The following is a 2028-nucleotide window of genomic DNA, read 5'->3' as shown; positions in this document are numbered from 1 at the left end:
AGTTTGTAGCCGGGTTTGCCTGTGTAGAACCCGGGGCTGTGAATGACAACAGGCTTCTCCTCTTCTTGCGATTTCAAGTGCATCCCAAAGTTGCCAATCTTCCAGATGTAAATCCCATTGCACTGCTGTGCTTCTATTTCAGCAACTTTGTCCTCAAGGGTTCGAATAGTTCGCTTGAGCTCATTTACATACATGCTCTGGGTTTCCATTTTTGCAGTCAGTTCCCGGATTTGATGGTCTTGTCTTACAAGGCGACCCTCTAACTGTTGAATGGTTTCTTGGAAATTGTGGACTTCTGAGTGACGCCCAGAGGAAGGCCGGGTGGGAGGCACAGAGTCATACAGAGGCATGGTACATTGAGGCACAGGAGCTACCGCGAGGCTTAAAGTCTGAACAGCCTGGGCCATCATTCTCATATGCGACTGGGTATTCTCTTGCAGGTGGCATGCCAAGTGATTCCTCTGCATCTTTTCATGGCAACCAAAAGCACTGAACATGCATGGGACTGGGGCTGTAGGGCAGTCTAGATCATAGTGATTGGGCATCTGTTCTCTGATGAGCATGGTATTGCAGTATTCACAGATGACATTTGCCAAAGGACAGTTCTGCTCATGAATCTCTTTATCTTCAAATGCCATTGATACAGCACAGTTTTCACAAGGAACCTGTCTCCTTGGACACTCCTTGAGAATATGAATATTAAGATGGTATTTCTGGAAGGGACTCTGGCATTGCGGACAACTCATAAGAGCAAACTCACAGTGTGCTTGATGCTCCTCAAGATGCCTCAGTTCCATCTTGTGCAAACAACCTTCATTTGGACATTTCACCATCAGCGAAAGAATCTCTCGTTTTGCAAAATTGTCAGGAAATAGTTGGTTTTCCAGCAGTATTTCATTGTCAACTGGACATTTGTGACCTGCATCCCTTATTGATTTGATGATGCAGGCTTTGCAGAACCTGTGGCCGCAAGGTGTCTGCACCGCTTCCCGCAAAGCCATCAAGCAAATGGGGCACTCGTATTTGCTTTCCAGGGGTGGGTCAAATTCCACGTCGTACCCCTGGATCTCCTCCATGAAAGAGCTGGAGAGAGTCACCGTGCTGGCCGTCCCACTCACACTGTCGTGTTTTGCTGCAGTCCCACAGGAGCTGGCAGCCATGGCGGCGCAACAGTCGCTCTCGGACTGGCTGGATCCACAGCTGTTTTCACAGTGTAGCAGACTCATAGTAACGTGATCATCAACTGCTCGTTCAGGTTCGCTGGGCCGCCGACTCCACCCGGCAGCACGACTCCGCTCGGCCAAGGCGCCAGAAGAGGAAGGCGCCGTGCTCCGCGCCGAAGTGGCCGGAAAGCCAGTCTCCTAACCTGAAGGCCGCCACTGCTGCGTCCCTTGGGCGCCCGGAGCCCGAACCCCTCAGCATTCTCTTTGAAATAAGGATGAAACTACAACAAAGTGTTGCCTATGCCTGAGAGCCATATACAAAGGAAGATAGCGTCATTACCTTCCTATTACTTTTTTACCAGAAGTACATTCCATATTTCATGCCATTACTGAATATTTCTAACCATAAGCTACAAATGCAACTACGTTTAGTCTTTTAAGTTTTTATTTTAGATCTTTATTTAGTGATTATAGGGTGCTTCAGAAGGAATAGAAATGGCAATTCTAAATTGAACAATAAGATAGCTTATAGAGTGTCATTATTTCTACAGCATCACATTCTCTACCACAAATTCATGTTTTTTCCCTGGTGAGTGTTAAGAAGAATTACTCACATGGCTTAATTTTTCTTTGCAATGCCACACGGGCTGGTGGGTCTTAGTTCCTCAACCAGGAATTGAACTCAGGCCTTCAGCAATGAAAACACAGAGTCCTAACCACTGGACCACCAGGGAATTCATGGTTTAAATATTTTTAAATGTATTTATTGAGGTATGTCTCATAACAAAAAGTGAAATTTTTAAGTAAATTGATTTTCCATACATATTTATGTATATAATAATCATGCAAATCAAGGTTTAGAACT

At 45.6% G+C, this 2028-nt stretch overlaps 1 pseudogene across 1 annotated transcript in view; it reads right to left on the bottom strand.

Moving 5' to 3' along the window:
* LOC104981008 overlaps positions 1–1414 on the bottom strand; it is a 39671-nt pseudogene extending 38257 nt beyond the window's left edge. The window contains exon 1 of the transcript XR_824321.1: positions 20–1414. The product of XR_824321.1 is annotated as a TNF receptor-associated factor 6 pseudogene (transcript). The remainder of the gene's footprint in view (positions 1–19) is intronic.
* Between the last annotated feature and the right edge of the window lie 614 nt (positions 1415–2028).

This window comes from Bison bison, unplaced genomic scaffold (assembly GCF_000754665.1).
Source record: "Bison bison bison isolate TAMUID 2011002044 unplaced genomic scaffold, Bison_UMD1.0 scf7180017864508, whole genome shotgun sequence".
Taxonomy (NCBI): domain Eukaryota; kingdom Metazoa; phylum Chordata; class Mammalia; order Artiodactyla; family Bovidae; genus Bison; species Bison bison.
Note: the sequence above shows the minus strand (reverse complement) of the source record. Positions and strands in the feature narration are given on the sequence as shown.